The 20,036-nt window shown below is 36.1% G+C and overlaps 1 protein-coding gene across 1 annotated transcript in view; it reads right to left on the bottom strand.

The window, feature by feature from the left end:
* Positions 1-20,036, bottom strand: part of Ammecr1 (Alport syndrome, mental retardation, midface hypoplasia and elliptocytosis chromosomal region gene 1) — a 130,259-nt gene that overhangs the window by 54,078 nt on the left and 56,145 nt on the right. The window lies entirely within an intron of this gene.

Genomic DNA, 20,036 nt, shown 5'->3' with positions numbered 1-20,036 from the left:
GAGTTTGAATTATCTTATTAAGAAAATAAGTAGAAAAAGAAAAGAAAGTAAATAGAGTAGCAAGAACATTGAAGCCTCTAGTAAAATCATGCAAGTTGGAAAATAAAGACATTTACAGTAAATTCAGCTGTACAAGTTTAACTAATGAGCCACAACACTCCTCCCTTTAAGCTAGAATAGAAGAGGGCAATACTAAGCAAATTAGTGAAAATTACTAGAAGAACAGGGTAGACTGCACTAGTTCTAAATAGCACACTGCTCCTTTTTGCAGCTGGATTTGGATCGTCTCCCATTGAAGGACTGAGTAGATCAGATCCCACTTATTTCCAAGTCTGACCAAATTGCAAGTTGGAAGTGACTTTACTGCTGGCAATTTTAAACACAGTAAATTGCTTCTCTTTCCTTAACCCCCTCCAATGGTTTGAATTCATAGCTTCTTTTTCTTCCAGCTGTTTTGTTGAAATTAATATATTCCTATCAAATGCATATCAGAAGGACATTTTCTCTACTACATCTCAGCTTTATTATAGTAAGCACTCCCTTTAACCTCCAAACTGTTTACTTGTCACAGACACTGTATAGTATTTGTTCCACAAGGAATAGGGAAGAAAGGAAAGCTTAGAATAAGGTGGGATCCTTTTGAGAATGAGTATTACCACTTAATGATTGTGAACATGCACTCTTGGAGGCTGAAATTCTAAAGGACTTTCTGTAACTTACTAAATACAGTTATAAAAAATGACCCAATTCCTAGGCCAACTCTTCTTCCCTGAGAAAGAGATGTTAAATACTGCTCTGTTCTCATTGAATACAAATTTTATTTCTGTACCAATATGATCTCTAAGTTGTCTTATCCATTAGAAAAATTAAGCATAATTAGTTAGGTATTAATAAATGGCACAATATGAACCCATAACCTGGGATTGCTTACCTGGAACTTTGGTCCTTGCAAACTGTTCCACCATTACAGAAAGCTTATTTATGAAAAGCCATCCAAGCTCAATCACTCTATTTTTCTAAGACTGGAAACTTTATATATATGTATGTATGTATATATATATATATACTTTCACAGAATTGGCCATCTCTCTTTTATGAGGACTGAAAAATATGTGGGCAGTAGGGCTACTACACATAAAGTAAATTTGTGAAACAATTCTAATAAATGGCTTCATGGTATCTTGTGAATGCTTGTGAGTTGCAATCTTGTACTAGCTATAATACATAGGATGTTAAATACTACACTTACTGCTTTTCTTCTTGCTACTTCTACTTCTTATTCTCATCCATCTCATTTGTAGAATCAGTATATATAGTTTTCCTTGGGAACAAATTTCAAACATGTAGTTCAATTGTTTGCTTTTTATAACAGCACAACTTCATCATTAAAACTAGAATATCTAAATATACTACCTAAAGCCTGCCATAAGAACTGAGTATACCCACCTTTTATTAAATGAGGACTGATGTCATTATAAACCAATGAGGTCAAGTGTCCTTAATTTATGATTACAAGTAGAAAGTAAAATACAGATACTCCTCACTTTAAAAGTAAATAACTACGAATGAAAATAACTCACTTTTGTAAACTGACTTAGCTTCCTATGACTTAACATACACTTTTAGATATATTTTACTCTTTGCTTTTCACTTCTCTTACATAGGCCATGGTTCTCGGTACTTTAGTTACCTTAACCATCTTGCAAGCAAATACTTCAATATATTGAGTGAACTTATTCAAAAATTTATTTTGATCTATGCCTAACTCCTAACAGTTATTAAGGGAATGTAAAGATGTGAAATATTTGGCCTAGGGGTTGAGAGGGGGTAACCAAGCTAAGTAGGGATGGTAAGCATTCAAAAAATTAAGTAGGCAAGATGAAGCAAGAGCTGTAACAGAGGCTCATGCAGTGTTTATGAACATACAAGGGAAGAGACAGTAACTTGGGGAGTTGGAGGAAATTCCTAGGTGGGTCCTTTGGGAAACAGAAAAATGTACACCAAAAAAATAAGCCACAAGCATATATTTATTAATGTGTTTTGAAAATTTTCAATTTTCTTTCTGGAAGTTGTTTTTTAATATTTAACATAAAACATCAAACAATATAAGAACAAAATAGAAGCAACTAACTCTGACAATCAACTATTTGGTACAATTTTTGCTGTACCAGGCCCTATCACTCTTTCCTCCCACTTCTTTAGCCTATGACTTTACCCCGTAAATGACACTTAAAGTAGTGGGCTGGAGCACTTCACAGGTCTGGAGGAAGTGATATATCTGCACCTGCGCAGCAAGTCCTGTGCAGCAAGGAGAAGCCGTGGGGAGATGTCGAAGTCTTTAGCCTGTGGACCAGTAGGCAAGGTGATTAATACAAGTAAGGCATTCTGAGGCAGAGACCGAGAGTCTTACTCAATAGAGCCATCAGGTAGCGGTTTCGGGGGAGTGGGGTACTTGTCCAGTTATGGTGCTACAACTTAGATAGGGCCAGACTCATCCCAGGTGTCAGAGACTTTTTACTCTAGGATCTTAATTTCATACATTTGAAGTCTTTGTTTTCAGTCATGACTAATTGATCTTGGATCATCTGGGGAGTCAATGACCCACTGCTATGGAGAAATGTCCTTTGAAGCCCATTTTGATGACCCCATCCCCAGATTCTGATACTTTCTCTCATGAAACTGAACTGAAAGGTTCAGCTTTAGGAAGGCTTCAGATGAAGCTATGTTTAAGACTGACATTATTCTGGTGAGCTGAATCTTTCTGACACTCTTGAGTTACGATGTAGATGCATCATACATTGCTTAGGATAATGGAGGACTACCTTGCAGGAAGTATTCCTACAGAGTAGCCTCATAATAATGTTGGTCTTCATTTAGGCATTCTTCCTTCTATTAATTTAAAGATAGTCTAGCTTATTGTCCAGAAATACAACTTCTAACAAAATAATCTGAGCAATATTCTGAGATGCTAGGACATCACCTACAGGCAAAACTGAATTTAAAATTAGGAGTGGACTCCCAATCAGAAAACAGGAACAAATTTCATTCTGGTAACAAAGGACAACTACTAAGAAGCCACACGATGAATAATGCATGACATCTTCTTAGAAAATGATTCAGAGACAAGAGAGGGAACTGTTAGAATGAAAAACAAAGTCACCTTAGATGGGATAGTGCATGCTTGCAATCTCAGGACTTGGGAGGCTGAAGCGGAAAGTTCATGGATTTGAGACTACACGGGAACTCTGTCTCAGAAACCGACCCCTGCAAAATGGGATTACTTGTGCCAACCTTTCCCAAAGTAACTAAAACTGGTGGGTTATGGAAAAAGATATTTTATTCATGGTTATTCGGCACTAATGTCCTTCCAGGGTGGTGTTTTTAAAATTATTCTGCTCATGGTATTCCTTTCAGGCATTGTTGCTCTTTTATACCTGCGTGTTTCAGGTGCCCTTGACAAAATCTACACATCAATCCAGCAATGCTGAAGAATGGATAAAACAAGGGTGTCTTAGTTCCATTCTATTGCTGTGATAAAAACACTGATCAAAAACAACTTGAGGAAGAAAGGGTTTGTTTGATCTTACATCTCCCAGGTCCTGGCTCATCACTTAGAGAAGTCAGGGCAAGAACCTGGAAGGAGGAGCAGAAGCTCAGATCATGGGGAAACACTGTTTACTGGCTGGCTCCTCTGGCCAGTGATCAGCCTTTCTTATACAACTCAGGATCACCTGCCCAGGGTGGCACCACTTGAGGTGAGCTGAGCCCTCCTACATCACTCAACAATCAAGAAAATGCCTCACAGACTTGCCCACAGGCCAATCTGAAGAGGAAATTCCTCAGTTGAGGGTCCCTTTTCCCAGGTATGTAAAGTTGACAACTAAAGCTACCAGCACAAAGGAGGACCCAGAGAGAAGGCCCAAAGATTAGATTTATTCCAGGAAATTTTCATTCTGGGCATGAATATAGGCCTGTCAAGGGAGCCCTGGTGCCCGAGGAATGATTTTCTCACAACAGAAAGACTTGTCTCCCAGTTTTGGTAGTTTGGCTTCACAGCTAAATCTACAGATGAATATTTCTTCCTTTTTGTTTCATCTTTTCTATAAATTATAACTCTGCTATGGGTAAGACAGAGGCAAATTGAGAATTTCTCCCCAGTTCCAGCTAAACTTGTAAATAAATTCAGTTTTCCATTTCTCCTGATAAAAATATGACACACACAGAAGCACTGCTTATTCTCAATGACATCTTCAAAGAATAAAATGTTACCAATTTCTGGCCTAGTACTTCAAGCCACTTGCTGGTTTCTCTTCCAGTGTGGTATTAATTTGCCATGTTGCCCTGAGCAGGCATATGGCACCTGACTATATGAAATGACCATGTCTTACACTGGTAAAACCCTTTTGAAATTCTATTAAGAAATACATACCATGGCAATGTCCAAAAATACTCCTATCAATTTTAATATGATTAGCATGGAATTTGTGACTAACAATTGAAAGATATTTTTACCGTTGAATTTAAAAATACCTATCCTGACAGCAGGATTCCAGTTGATGGGTCATTTGCTTCTGACAGAGAAAAGCTCTTAAGTGGATCGGGGGCAAACCCAGAAATCTTTCAATAATGCCCGTACTTTTAAAGTTTCCATTATTCTTTGAGTCAAAAATTTAAAAATACATACATAAAATACCTGTATAAAGTTAAAACATCTTCCTCGATTTTCTAATACTCAAGTCCCCAAATCTCAGCTATACTAACAAAAATACATAATCTGGGTAATTTTATTATGTTAAAAACTCATTAGTTAAAAATCTAAGAATGGTGAAAGGGTCATAGCCTATGACCACTTATATGTTCCTTCCTGAAATTCCCTTTTAAATTTTCTGAGAAAATGTCATTCGTGATACATTTATACTCCATTGATATTCTTTCCTGTTTTATGGTATTCCCCTAAGGAACTTCAATTGCAAAGAAAATAAATTCAAACCAATATATTTGACCTAAATTACCTAGAAATTTGAGATTTGTTTACTTAATTATAAATTCTAATGTATGGACTTACTTCTGACTTCGAAGACGATGTCTCCTAGTTAACCAGTTGTAGAGAAGAGCAGAGCCAGGATTTTTCTCCATGGTTCCTTTATGATAAATCTTTCCCTCAAGTCCTCAAAAGTATAGTGAATTTCAGAGAGCTGTACCTGTTTGAAATCTGATGAATAAACTACGATACCACGTAAATCTGCTGAGGTTGGGTATATATATAATATAGGAAGAATAAAACCCAAAGCTTGCAGCATGTATATCTCAAAAATGAGAGGTTCATATAGGCCTATGGGTGTTCATAATACCAAAGTGAACCGAGAAGAGGGCTGTGAAGAAGAAAAGATATATTGAGGAAAACGGTGCTTTGGGATTCTAAAAGGATAGAGAATCCAGGAGAATGTGAATAGTGGGATAAATAAATCGAGGATAAAAGGGACATGTTTGAAAACTGAGAGTTGAAAAACTGAATCTCCAAAGAATAAGAATTCTTACTAATGATGTTTTTCATCTGAGATGAGACTAGAAGATAGCATTTGAGTGTATTAAGCAAGAGTCTATTTAAGGAGAGACTCACATCATTGGGGAAAAGCAGCGTAGCACAGTGATTGGGAACACTGGTGTTGGAGTTAAGAGTCAAATTCAGGTGCTGTTGTGTATTTGCTGTCAGTAAAGTATCTGAATTTTTCTAAGCACTGGTTTTTCCTAATTGTAAATGAAGTGATTTCAACTTCATATAGTTGTTGAAAGATTAAATGAGGTAATGTAAAATAGTTAGTAGAGGTCCAGCACACAGAAAAATAAAGGTTATTGTGCTTAGAAAATACAACTAGTACTATGTTGGATAGTTTTCTTTTTCTATATTTTTATTAATTCTTTGAGAATTTCATAAAATGTATTTTGATCCTCCCAGGTTCATCCCCACCACCCTATTCCCTCAACTTGATGTCCTTTAAAAAATAACTGATTTCAATTTGTGCTGCCCGTATAGGGCTGTCCACTGGACTGTGGTCGATCTATGAGGATCTGTACCCTTAAATAAAACTGACTTTTCCTCCTACCAAGCCCCCAGCTGTCTATAGCTTCTTAGTTAGGGGTGGAGGCTTGTGAAGCCCTTTCCACTGTTGGAGATATTTTTGATAAAAAGGAAACCTAACATAATAAACTAAGGTTCTGGTTTAATTTTCTGTAATACCTTCCATCATTCATATATATGTGGTGTGTGTGTGTGTGTGTGTGTGTGTGTGTGTGTGTGCACGTGCGTATCTGGGTGCAGGCAGGGGTGGGTGTGGAAGACAGATGACAACTTGTGGGAGTCATTTGTCTCCTACCATGTGAGTCCCAGGGACCACGTTCAGGTCACCAGGCTTAGCTGAAAGTGCCTTTACCCACCAACCCATCTTGTCAGCGCACTTCACAATTTTGATTGAAAAGCTCTAAAGTTAGTCTACATTTTATGGAAATAATGCCTGACACAAGGCAAGCAACTTGAGACTGAGTATTTGCATTATGAAATGATTATTTTATGATAGGGCTCCTTGCAATCATATATTCCTTAATATAAAATAAGCAAATTCCCATACTTGTATACTTTCTATTATGTAACTAGTCCAAGGCAATGTCAGAAGACCTATATTATTACTCTAATTCCAATTCCACATCATAAAGGATTGGGACAACTTAAAGATCTAATTACAGTTTTTCTTTGAACTGTCTAGTTCTACAGGCCAGTTGACTCCAGAAGTCTAACAGACACTGAGCAAAGTTGTAGAGGCAATAGCTTCCAAGTTTCAATAATAAGGGGCCAGTTAAAATGTTTATGCAACCTCAATGAGATAAAAACCCAGCATAGAACTGGGGAAATGGGCAGAAGGCCCCAACCTTAGCCAAGGAACTATTGGCAGCTGATCACTGATGGGTGAGGGAGATTTGATTTTCTTTAAGGGAGTGATGTTAGACAGGCTGATAAAGCTCCAGTGAATGAACTCACACTAAGGGACATCTGGGGACACAAATTTGACTCAACAGGCCTTAACATATATGACAGAATACATGAAATCCTGTGGGGGGGCTATGGGTGGGTGAAGACAGGGGCAGGGAGGTGTCTAAATATGATTAAGATATATTGTATGAAATGTACAAAGATTCAATAAAAATACACATTGGAGAAAAAAATTAAAATGTTTACGGGTGGATGTAAGTCAATTGTAAAGCTGTGTATCTTACCACTCCTAAACTACCAAAGAAGGCTATATTATTCATAGGGTAAGTTTAACCACTGATAGTTAATGTGGCTTCCTATGAAGAATAATGTGACAAATACAGGCAGTCTGTGGCTTCAGGCATTCCAACTAACCAGAGTCTAGTGAAAGAGCAACTGGAGTTGTGGTAGTGACGTTAGAGGTGCTTGAATATGAAATGGTCTACTTAGCTGGTACTGAGTTCCAGGTCAATGGACATACTCAGATGGAAGCTAGATGCTCACTTCTTGGGAGATTTAAAGGCAGACCAAATAAGGGCTAGACTAGAACCCTCCTAAGGGTCTCTTTCAGCTCTATGGCTCCATAGTGAGCATCAATTCCCATATACCATCTTCCATCACGTATGGTTCGTATAACAGTTTATCAATCTTACATTAATCTACTTTGCAAAATGTTACGTATGCTGAGTCTTGTCCCCTGGTTCAATTTAACTGCAACTGACCTTAACCAACTCATCACTGTCAATCAGCATCAGCACCTCTTATTCACACAAGAACACGGGCAGCAATGAAACATGCCAAGAGCTAACAAGCAGACGAGAAGGGAAGAGAATAGGCATGGCTCTCAGGATCAAGGAAGAGAGTTGCTTCAAAGCAATGAGACTCGTCTGTGTTTATTTGCTTTGATGTGGCTTGGTAAACCACCACTGAGGGCAATTTCATAAAGGAGAGACAAACATATAAAGTCAATAGTGATAACAGTGGGTTAAATATTTACAATAGAGGCCTGAACAAAGTGCTATGGGAACAAAAAAACTAACCAGCTTTGCTGGGGAGTGTCAAAGAAATTTCATAGAGGAAGTAACAAGCAAGCTCAGTCTTGAATAATGAGTAGGAGTCGACTGGGTGGAAATGGGGTGAGGCATGGCTGGCAGAGAAAAAAATTTCAAAGCCAGACACATGAAAGAATATACTTGGGAAATGGTGAGTAATCATGCATGGCTAGATTGTAAGGTTGGGGCCTCATGGGTCAGGCTGCTTAAGAAGAATGGCACTTCCTCTGTGCACATAGAGTAACAGTAGCTCCTTTAAGCAGTGACACAGATTTGTGTCAACAAAGGAAACTCTGGTAACTGGTATGAAATAGTTTTGATGGGATGCATATGAACCTATGAGTTAGAATGAGAGTCTAGAATAAAACAGTGATTGAGACTTGAGAGAAAAGAATGAATTCAAGACATATATAGTAGGATAGAAACAACTAGAAATATTAACTAATGGTATTTTGTCCTATGGTCACTTTTACATATGTGTATATTTTAAGGGAATCACATAAACAAAAATGAGATAAAGTGAGAGATTACAGTGTCACTGATTTATGTTATAATCATAGTTGTGTCTTTTCATACTTCAAAACCTGTTCTAACTTATATGTGCCCAAAAGACAAAGGGCAATTAAAATTCGTACAAGTATACTTTAAATTTCATTCTTTACTATTCTCACTACTTAATTTTTGAAGTCAAATACAGCAGGTAGTAGAAATATAGCTGATACTTTGTATACATATGCCTCTTAATTTTCACAACAAACCTACCATGTTGGTATCATCTCTATTTTTCAAATGAGGAAAACAAGACTCCACAGAAATTCATTAGCTTCTTTAAATTCACAAAGCAAAGAACTGGGGTAACCAGGACCAGAATGCAGCCATTACTGACTCTAAAGCTGGGGCTCCTGATTAACAGTCCCACACTTCCTCTACACTTAAAAATCAAGTATCAAGGGGATGGAGAGATGGCTCAGTGGCTAAGAACACTGGCTGTTCTTGCAGAAGGCCTGGGTTCAAATCCCAGCACCCACATGGCAGCTAACAACTGTCTGTAACTCTAGTTCCAGGGGATCCAACAGCATCTTCTGTCCTCCAGGGGCATTGCACGACATGGGTGCACTTACCTACATGCAGACAATATACACAAACACATAAAAATAATAAAATATTTTAAAAACTCAAATATCAAAACATAGAAAGTTAAATTAAGAAGCAAATATTACTGTTACAAAAATGACTACCGGGGCTGGAGAGATGGCTCACCAGTTAAAAGTACTGGTTGCTCTTGCAGAGGACCTGGGTTCAATTCCTAGCACCCATATGGTGGCTAACAACTGTCTGCAACTCCAGTTAAAGGGGATCCAATGCCCTCTTCTTGCCTCTGTAGGCACTGCATGACATGAGTGCACTTACATACATGCAGGCAATAACACTCATATACACAAAAAATAATAATTAGTAAAACATAAAAAAATTAAAATGACTACCATCATAATTTGCCTAGACATCTGAAGAGAGATGTGAAGGGTATGAGTGAGTATCTAGGAGAAGACTGGTTCACGTAGAGAAAATGGCCTGTGCAAATGTCCTGAGAGGGACCACACTCAATGTGTTCAAAGAGAAAGGAGCTAGCATCGTAAGGCCACATGAGTGAAGGGAAATGTGTAGAGGTAAGCAGATCAGGAGAAAGGTGGGATCAAGCAGAGCATGGAGGCATTGTAGAATATTAATATTTTCTAACTGAAATGTAAGTTTTGTAATGACATTAAGCTTTTCCTCAAGGCAAAAAGTATAGACAAAGGAGAACTTGTCTCAGATATAAGGAATGATTCCAACTGAGGAAAGGTTAGCCATGCCACTGACTGGCCATATTGCTAACGGGGTTACTATATTTTTCTAAACAATAATAAAACCTATGAAGCAGAAGATGCAGGCGTACAGAGGGACACATGGATTTAGACAACAGATACACACCTTAGTGAGTTGGTACCTGAGACAGGAACATTTCCACACACAACAGATGAGCACTTTAAAGCACAGCCTTTTAAAATGTACTTTGGAAAGAGCAATAATTATATTTTATGTATTTTCACACCGGTGGATTTAACGTAGTCATCCTTTCCCACTGAAATATTTAAGAGTTGCCGCAGCTTAAATCAAGTATTTTCTGAGATGACACTCACTCATTCCTAGCCGCTACTGCCTCTGCATTAGAGGTGGGAACTTGGAGAGGGGAAATAATAAACAATTTTTTCAGGTTGTTTTAAGGCTGTTTCTAGCCAGAATTCTTTTCTTTTTTCCATAATATTTTCAGGCATGCTGAAGTCCAACCTGTGTTCTCAGTTCTACTCCCACTCCAAAGAGTTTTTTTTCTACCAAGCCATATTGGATCTCTGCAGAGGGTTTTTGAAAATCAATTAGTAAGTTTTAATATCTGTACTTTTTCTTAGCGTCAAAACAACTATTATTAACTCTTTATGAGATGGCTCAGATTTCGTGCTCATAATGGAGCCTGCCTTGATGTGATGTTATAATGCTGAAGTTTGGGTTTTGTACTCAATCATCCACATGCTCTGCCTAAGTCCCACTATATCAGCTGCTTGGGGCCTGGGACACAAGCTGTGATGTTGAGCAAAACAAACCGCATTGGCCCAAATGGGACCTGAACCAATGACTTAAGTAGCAGCAGAGGTCTAACCAACAGTGTACTGTTGTTCACTACTTTTCATATGTAACCTTGCCCACTTTTTTCAAAGACCTAGAATACTTCTCCAGATGTAGATACGCAAATAAATTCCCTTTATCTAGGGAATAACAAAATTCATCTTAGAAGAATGGCTTAGGTTAGAAGCCCAAAGAACTTTAAAGAGATTCTCTTTCTTACATTGTCAATAAAATGGCCATAGTTGGAACCTTTTAAATTAGCTTTTGTAGAACACATAAAGTGGGCCTGAGGGTAGATGTGCAGAGCAACAGGACAGTCAGTTCTCAACAATCACTTTAATGAAAGGTTCTACAGAATTTACTATATGGCATTTCTCAAATTTCTCTTTTACCATAAGGAAGGACACAAGGTAGTATCTCAATGTAGAAATTGTTTTAAAATGAGGGTTGGAAATGGGAAGAATCACATGTTAATTTCATTTAAATGACAATCCAAGAGTTTGAATATGTTATTCGGGTTAATTTTGTGAGCTGAAATAAGATTGCAAAATTTATGTTTTCTGATCACAAAATCAATGATAAATTTGAAGTTTATATTCTTCACTGTAAAGATTTTAAGTATTCTACAAAATAAAAAAAAATCTCTCCATCTATGTATGTGTGTATATACGTACATAATTTACTAGTTAACAAGAAGCAGCTGAAATAGTGTAGCTCTTTAGTTCCTGATTTTATACCCAATGTTTGTGATTTATTTAAAATGTGAAAAAAATGCAAAAACATCTGGAAGTTTCTAAGAAAAATATATTTATGAAGAGGCTGGAGAGATAGCTCAGTGGTTAATAGCACTGGCTGCTCTTGCAGAGGACCCAGGTTTGATTCCTAGCACCTACATGGCGGCTACAAACCATCCTTAACTCCAGTTCCAGGGGAATCCAAAGCCCTCTTCTGACCTCTGCAGGCACTACACAGGTGCACTCACATACATGCAAACAATACACTCATACACATAAAATAAAAATAATAAATAATTTAAAAATATGTATACTTATGATGCAACATGAAAGGCTAATAATGTTTAGCCTTAGAACAAACTGTTATCAGTAATAAGAATATTTTTTTCAATCAACTGCTATTTTGAATGTACACATACAAAATGCTTTACAATTTGGGAGAAGGGCAAGGATCACTGAGAAAGCCTTTCTTTTACTTTTTAAGGAAATCTTTTTGAAAGTATTTTCTCATGCTCAAAACCATAGCTAAAAATTTAATATTAAATTGCCGCACCCAAACTTCAACTTTCAATTATTTTAAATTACTCAAATTGCTAGCAGCATTGTCCCCCAGCCATGCCCAAATGTGGTAAAAGTGGATTGTTTGTGGGATATTCTGGAATAATAACTTTGAGTTTACATTGGAGTAACTATTTTACTCTCCCATGACACTAAGACACAAATCTGCTTTCTTATTCATTCAGATCCTAATACTTCAATGACTGTGGACACTTATAAGTAGAACCAATATTTATCATGGAAATGTTCAGACCAAAAGAGATATATTCTTAAAGCCAGTCATGGTAGCACAGGGCTGTAATCCAGATACTCCAAAGACTGAGGCAGAGTCTGAGGTAAAAAGAAAAAATAAAAGGCAATCTATTAATGCCCATAGTATAATTTTAGGCCACATCTAATAATGTCAGACAATATTTCTGTCCTAATGTGGCTTGACCATTATAATCTTTCTTCAGAAGAAATGAAGAATGTTGTATACAATAGTTTTTAGAAACGGAGGTAGATATCTGCTTATTACTGAAACAAAATATGAATTAACTTTAAGATAAATGTATCGAAGAGAAATATGTTAACTGTTGTCATCATTTGTCAAGTAATAGAGTTGTAATTCAACCTGGTTATAGGTTCTGTTTGATGGATTATGTGTACAAACATACATACACACACACACACGTATGTGCATACACACAATTTTAGGAGTCCTTTTTTCCAAATGATTTTTCCATAGCATGTTCATTTCCCCCTTTTAAAACACATCATTAATCTCTTGAAATACTGAACATCTTGTATAGGGTTATTGGGCTGAAGCACTTATATATATATATATCCTTGTTAAAAAGTTGTAAACAATATTTTGCTTTTACACTCAGTAAAATAAGATCAATTCAAAGAACTGCACAAAAATGCCTTAAATATATTTCTGTTTTGTAAAAAATGCTGAGTATTTATGTTCCCCAACTATGATCTCTTTTGCCTCTTTAGCAAAAATCTATCATACCTAATACTATAATTTTTTATTTACCTTTTTATATTTCCTAACTATATTATAAACTCCTAAGGTAAAATGCAGACAGATTTCAGGATGAACTATTAAACATGATTAAAAGGGAGAAAGAACTTTCCAAGAGCAGAGATAAAGATAGATGTAAGAATATAGTCAATTTCTTCAGCTCACTCTCTCCCTGTCAAACTCAAAAATCAAAAAGCTTGACATTGGAGAAGTCCATTTGCAGTTCCTCTCACAGCTTTTTATGGCTGGCCCTTTCTGCTTTTCTGCCCCAAGGCATTGTGCCTATGGCACTTAATCAAAGCAGCAGGGGATTTCCAACTTGAAACCCTGGGGATCTGAAAGATGTGATACGGAATTAGAATCTGATGCACTCATTGCATTTAATTTCTATGGCAGGAGGTGCTAGATAAATTCAGACAATTCTCTATAATTCAGGAGCCATTAGCCATACTGGAAATGGTTCTTACTATTTAGTTCCTCTTTTTACACTATGCTGGATATTTTTTTGGTTACAACTCTGCACATTAGCACAACCTTGGTATAATAAAAAAAGTGCATTAACCCAGCAGCTAAAATGAAGATCCCAGATTTCTACAGATAAGTAATTTCGTCACGCTTTCCTAAGGATGATATTAAATAAAAACAATATGATAGTCTAATGTCCCAGTTGTACTTTAAGTTGAATGATTCATAAAATCTGAATTTTTTTCATTAGTTGCCAATAATCAGAAACTACCACATAAGGTACAAGCTTTAGGATTCAGGACATTCTCCTTTTTGTAAAAGGTAAAGTACAGATTGTAAACTAAGCTAGTTAATTTTGCACTGTTTTTTGTTTGTTTGTTTTTTAATAAACCTTATTTTCCCCAAAAGCAAACTTTAGCCAGGAGACTTGCCATAGACATGTACCAAAAATAATCTGCCCCCAACATCTCAGAATGAACTAGCACATCAATAATGTACAGTCAGAAGTGACTCATGTACAGCTTTTCTTTTCATGAGAAAAATCAATCTGGGTGATACAATTATGCAGACCAACGTTACATGAAAAGGAGAAGAACTTGTTTAATTGAATTATTCACAATGAACCATGTGTATTACTAAAATAATCAAGAAAAAGAATTAGCACACAATAGTCTATTGTAAGTGGAAAAATATAATTATGCTACTTACAATGATCGTAAACTCATACTGCTCTAGAAAAATGTGAGACTATGCCACCAAAATATAAAAACAAATTCAGTTTACAATGCATCTAGTCACCTAGAAGCCCCCAATTTGGATAGGGGCTTTCAAAGTAAAAAACAAACAAACAAAAAACAGTAGGCTTATTTGAAATTTTCAATATCTCAAGTTTCAATATCTCAAGTAACAGAGAGTTAATCACTCACACAGAATAAAAAAAAAAGAAACTCCGAATCAAAACAAACACTTCACCTTTGTATGGTTATCCTATTTCTTAGAAAGGACTTAACCTCCATTGCTAATTTCTGAGAATTCAAGAGCACAACAAAAGTAGCATAGTTGAACCTCTAGCTCCAGGCCCTGGCATGATCTACATAATTAGTTCACTGTGGAGAGGAGACATGTAGGTACAGAGAAGTAAATAAGAAATCAGGAGAGACAGTCATCTTATAAATGTGGTGACAGGCCAAATCCCTGTCTTTTGTAAATAGGCACACATCTATCAATCACTTATGTATTCTAAAACACATCTTATCAACATGAATTTACACAAAGAAATGGATGTGTGCTTTGGGTGGTATAATTGCCAAACCTTCATCAGTGGAAATGATTGCATTCATCTTTATTAATCCCAATTCTCTTTTACATAAAAAATAAGTTCTCTAAGTATCAAAAGAGGAAAAAGAAATCATTCTACTGTCTAACATGCAAATCTATAGATACTACATATTCTTGTCAAGAAAAGGGTAAATACTAGAAACTATTCTTCACTAAGACAAAGGAATATTTCTACTTCGAAGTCTTAAGTACTGAAAATGACAGTAATTTGAGCATTTTGTTACAAACTTTTATGTATGAATGTTTACCTGTGATTCTCAGCTCTTCAGCCTACTTCTTATTTACTAACATCTTTCCAACTTTTCTCTAAAAGAGACTCCTAGGAGAGGGAAAAGGTTGTCTTCCTAAGAGGTCCATGTTGTAATCATCAAAACAAAGCATGTTTTCATGCTTTCTACATGTAAATTGTGTACTTTTACAAGTGGGAGAAAATCCTCGGTCAGTTTATAAGGTAAATGGTGTCAGCATGCACAAGACCCATGCAAATTCAAGCAAAAAAAAAAAAAAAACCCAGCATAGAACTGGGTAAATGGGAAGCAGGCCCCAATCTTAGCCAAGGAACTACTGGCAGCTGATCACTGTTAGGGGTGAGGTAGAGTTGATTGTAAGGGGGTGACTCCAGCTAGATAAGCTAACTTGACCCCAGTGGATGAACTTGTAATGAGGGTACACTAACTTGATGGGCCTTAACATAAATGACAGAAGACATATCTGGTGGAGTGGGCTATAGAGGGATGCAGACAAGGGACGGTGTATATAGATGATGAAGATGTTTTGTATGAAATATACAAAAATTCAAATAAAGACATACATAGAAAATAAACCAAAATTTCAATTAAATAAACACATTGAGTACAGAAAAAATTCATTTTACAGACCATATTTATGAATCAAAAGTTCATCCAGGATATCTGGTATCTGGATATTTTCAAAAGAAATCTTTTAAGAGATTAATAGACCATAACAAACTATATGATTGTCATCTATATGATGGTGAACTTTTAAAGAACGAGTATTCAGATATTTACATATCCATGCTTGCTGCAGCATTATTCACAATAGCCAAAAAGGAAAAAGTGCCCAAGGGCCCACAGTTGTATGAATGGATCACAGTACATCATATATATGTACATACAGACAGGAATATTATTCAGCATTAAAAAGGAATAAAACTGGCATACACTACCACACAAATAAACCCTGACGACATTATGCTAAGTGAAATGAGCCAGTCATATGATGACAAATGGCAACACAGAGAAAACAATTCATAGAAAAATAAAGTAGAATAGTGGTTGCCAGTGGTTAGGAGAGGTGAATGGAATGGTTATTTAATGGGTAAAGAGTTCCAGTTGAAAATTTAGAAGTTCTGGAAATGGATGGTGGTGATGCTTATATAACAATGTGAATGGATTTAAGGTCACAGAATTATACATTTAAGAAATATTAAAACAGTTAAATATTATTCTATGTATATTTTACCAGAATAAGAAAGGATATAGCTGAGTAACAGTCTGTAAAACTGAATATCTTTAATTACAAACTAAAGCAATGAATAGCTAGATACTTTAACTTTTAATGATACCTATAACTGAAATCTTTATTTCACTGTAATTTTGCTCTGCTGCTCCCTCATTTAACAACTCCCCAAGGGCCTAGACTGACTTATCTAACTGTATTTATTCACCTTGTGAGTTATGGATTTTATGATAGGAAGATTAGACTCCAAGAATCACCAATTGTTATGTTCAGAAAAGTTCTATTCTTCCTATAGTCTAGGCTAGAAACCAAAAAACTACAATTCCATATCACAGAGTAGTATATTTTCATAAAACGCATCTTTCTTTTATACAATAATAATGCAAGTAAACCCTATTGTAATAATTCTATACAACTTTAAATAATATACATCCTATAATCCTATCTATGGATTATATGGAATTTTAAAGATCCCCAAATTTCCAACATAACTAGAATTTTTGAAGAATTATTGATCAAGGATTTATTAAATTCATAGTAATTTTCAAGTTTATTCTTTTCATGATGAAACTAAAAACCAAATCATAAGAATAAATTTCATTTCTATTTATAGAGTCATATTTCAATGTAAATTAATCAAATTTTCAAATAGAACATATGCCTAGATGATTTGTGTGTATACACTAAGGTCAAGAGCATGGACTTTGAAGTCACATGACCTAGTTGTACCATCTACTAGATATGGGAGAGAGTAAATTATTTAAATTCTTTAATCTCAGTGTCCTCACTGTAGAAATTTAGATATTAATGTGCCATACATACATAAAGTGTCTCATTAATGTCTAACATAGTACTAGTTCTAACAATAGCATTACATGTAGAAATAAACCCACTGTTGAGTCAGACATGGATGGGAGAGGGGCTCAAAGGACCCTGCCTTCAGAAGATGGAAGCTGGAACAGGGGAGTCAGTATCTTCAGTTGTATACCCACTATGAGCCCACCAGCTTCAACGGATAGTTTTAAGCCCACGATCACACAGACAACCCTGGTGTGCTGGATAGCTTTAGTGTCATCTTGACACACGTGGGTTGAGGGAGCCTCAGTTGGGGAATTGCCTCTATTGGACTGGCCTGTGGCCATGTCTGAAGGGTATCTTCTTGATCAGTATGTGGGAGGGCCCAGCCCACTGTGGGTGGTGCCACCCCTGGGCAGGTGGGCCTGTGTTGCATAAGAAAGCAGGCTGAGCAGGGGCCAGGGGAGCAAGCCAGTAAGCAGCATTCTTCCATGGCCTGTGCTCCAGTTCCTGCCCCCAGGTTCCTGCCCTGAGTTCCTACCTTGGGCTCCCGGATGAACCTTGAGCTGGGATATGTAAGCTAAATAAACCCTTTCCTCCACAAGTTAATAGTGGTCAGAGTATTTTGTCACAGCAATGAAGAAACAAACCAGAACACCTGGTTAAACTCAGAGGGTCATAAAACAACAACAACAACAAAAAGTCATGAATGTGGGGAAGGGACTTGGAGTGTTGGGGGTATGACAGGGATGGGACAGAGATAAAAGAAGCTACAGGTTAGGGTTATCAGAACACATTATATACACACAGGAAGTTGTCCAAGACCAAATCAAATGATCAGAAAATTGCTTAAAATTCTATTTCAAGGGCCTGGAGAGATGGCTCAGTGGTAAAGAGCACTGACTACTCTTGCAGAGAAGCCGGGTTCGATTCTCAGCACCCACATGGCGGCTACAAACCTTCCTTAACTCCAGTTCCAGGGGAATCCGAAGCCTTCTTCTGACCTCAGTGGCATTGCAGGACACAGGTGCACTCACATACATGCAGGCAATATACTCATATGCATAAAATCAAAATAATAAATTTAAAAAAAATTCTAATTCAACAATACATTTCTCTACACACACAGAGAGAGAGAGAGAGAGAGAGAGAGAGAGAGAGAGAGAAAATAATTATACTGCTAGAACAGAAAAGCATCACATTGAATCAAAAACAAAAGTCTAATTACATTTTAAAAGATTTCTATTGTTTCCCTCTTCCAAAAAACAAGATTATTAATATGTTAATTAAATTACATTACACAAAAAGTGGGAAGTAAAACCAGGTGCATATGTATACGCATATAAAATATAAAATATGCACACACACATTCCTGTTTAATGTACTATATACAATTTGAGGAAGTTGTATGGAAACAACAAAAAAAATAGTTGAAAAGTAAACAGGAAAAGCCATAGACTACAATGTAGTAAGTGTAAAAAGTACAAAAATGTGGGCAATTTTCAAAGTTCAATTGTGTGAAAATTTTATTCAGTTGCATTATTGTCAGAAAAATAAATCCACAAGCTCAAAATAGTTGGTATTTTTATCTCTTTCTATTAACAGAGAAAAAGAATTTCTCATTTTCTTTAAGCAAAACCAAACTGTTACCAGTTATTATTACCTCTAAAGATTTCTAAAGTATATAATATTTGATAATTTATTCCACAATTTCATCAAAGAAGCACAAAGAATCTCTATAATAGCTCTATAATAGCTCTATACTCAGTGCTGTGTGTGTGTGTGTGTGTGTGTGTGTGTGTGTAAAACCTAACCATAGTAAAATTTATAATACTCATAAAATTAGAACAGACTTTTTTTTTACAAAACTGTGTCCCTTGGAATCCTAACTGCACAAGACACTGTGTTAGAAGGATAAAGGGACTGTAGTCAAATAAATTGAAGTCTAGAAAATGCTAAAGTCTGTATTTCTCTAGATTTATAATGTTATCTGTACAACAGGATCTGAAAATTTCTGCAATGAGCAGAAATAGTTTCATTTGTCCACAGTATTAGTATATTAGTGTATTAGTGTCTCCCAAACTTACTGGGCCACATATTCTTTTTGTCCAAAAACATCAAGGAGCCAGAGTGCCTCATTTTAAGTTACTTTGGAAATGTATAATAAATTGTCCATTATTATTTATTAGACCTGAAATTTCATATGTATCTGTCCTCCACACATACCAAAAGTAGTCACATAGAATTTGCTAAAGTCTCTAGAGAAGTCTATTTTATTTCATGTTGAAAAAATTCAGACATCCCTAGACTAGGATTTATAGTCTTCAGTAAGTTATATTTCTTTCCAGAACATTTCCAGAGGTCTATTTTGACCTCTTACAAGCTGTATGCTATTTAATCAAGTCTGAACACCCTGTTTCTAATACCTGTGAAAAGCTAAAAATGAATGTGTCCCTCCAAGCTATTACTTTTTTTTTCATGGGATTCACTGTAAGCTGAGAAAATATTACAGCTGTGACCTATTGCATACCTTCAAACAGGGGAACACTAAACTTAGTCATAGGATTTTATTAACTGGTGTAGTAAGTCTTCATTTATACAATTCTATAGTAAAATAATTGTTTCACAACATTAACCTTGTAGCAAAATAGCAATTGATTATTTCTTTTCCCTAACATCCCCTAAACACCTATACTAAATATATAGAGCAAAATATTGTAATTATTACTTTACCTATGGAGGTTAAGTGACTTGTCCCAAGTACCAATAATTAGCAAGGACCAATTTCTTATTGTACCAAAACAGTGTATATTACAACTATATAGTCTGTGTCAAACATTCTCCCTAAAATATGAACAAAACCTGGAAATTCCTTTACTAACAGCTAATTATTTAAGGAATTTTCTTCTTTTGAAATAATT

The sequence above is a fragment of the Nannospalax galili genome, unplaced genomic scaffold (genome assembly GCF_000622305.1).
Source record: "Nannospalax galili isolate Female #2095 unplaced genomic scaffold, S.galili_v1.0 scaffold25, whole genome shotgun sequence".
Taxonomy (NCBI): domain Eukaryota; kingdom Metazoa; phylum Chordata; class Mammalia; order Rodentia; family Spalacidae; genus Nannospalax; species Nannospalax galili.
The sequence above is the reverse complement of the archived record's forward strand: the minus strand, read 5'-3'. Positions and strand labels throughout refer to the sequence as shown.